The sequence below is a fragment of the Morone saxatilis genome, unplaced genomic scaffold (genome assembly GCF_004916995.1).
Source record: "Morone saxatilis isolate NCDOM2014 unplaced genomic scaffold, NCSU_SB_2.0 Contig22, whole genome shotgun sequence".
NCBI lineage: Eukaryota > Metazoa > Chordata > Actinopteri > Moronidae > Morone > Morone saxatilis.
The window spans coordinates 14,619,858-14,620,555 of record NW_023339785.1 but is presented as its reverse complement, the minus strand read 5'-3'; the positions used below and the strand labels follow the sequence as shown (position 1 = coordinate 14,620,555).

Genomic DNA, 698 nt, shown 5'->3' with positions numbered 1-698 from the left:
AATGACAATCCTCCGGTTTTCAACCAGTCAGTTTATAAAGCCACAGTGATTGAAAATGCAGCGAGGGGCACTAATATCGTTACTGTTAATGCTACAGACGCAGATAGCGGGTCGAATGGTTACATCACATATTCAATTTCAAACGTGAAGAGCAACATAGCTGATTTGTTGTCCATAGATCAAGTCTCTGGTGCATTATTTGTTTCAGGTCCTATAGATTTTGAAAAAGACAAAAAGTACGAACTCAGAATCGATGCAAAAGATCAGGGAGGTTTAACGGATTCAAGTAAAGTAATAATTGAAGTAACTGATGTAAATGACAACGCCCCTATTATTAGCGTTATGTCATTCACTAGTCCTGTGTCAGAGGATTCTCCTCCTGGTACAACTATTGGCATTATAAATATAAAAGATCTTGATTCTGGTGATAACGGACAAGTGAATTGTAGAATAGAACAAAATGCACCTTTTAAGATTAAATCTAATTTAAGGAATTACTACACTTTAGTGACAGACACTGTATTAGATCGAGAAAGTGTTTCAGAATATAACATCACTGTGAGCACAGGCGACGCTGTTTAGAGTTGCCGATAGGTTTTGCACGGAATGGTCAATGGAACGGCTCCCACCTGTTTTAAAATTTAAATGGTGCTTTTTGGTCGAGAGAAGGCCATTCCTGCATACTGGGTCGGTCAACA

The 698-nt window shown here is 38.5% G+C and overlaps 1 pseudogene; it reads left to right on the top strand.

Annotated features, from left to right (window-relative positions):
- The window catches only part of LOC118333312, a 4,978-nt pseudogene that overhangs the window by 866 nt on the left and 3,414 nt on the right, over window positions 1–698 (top strand).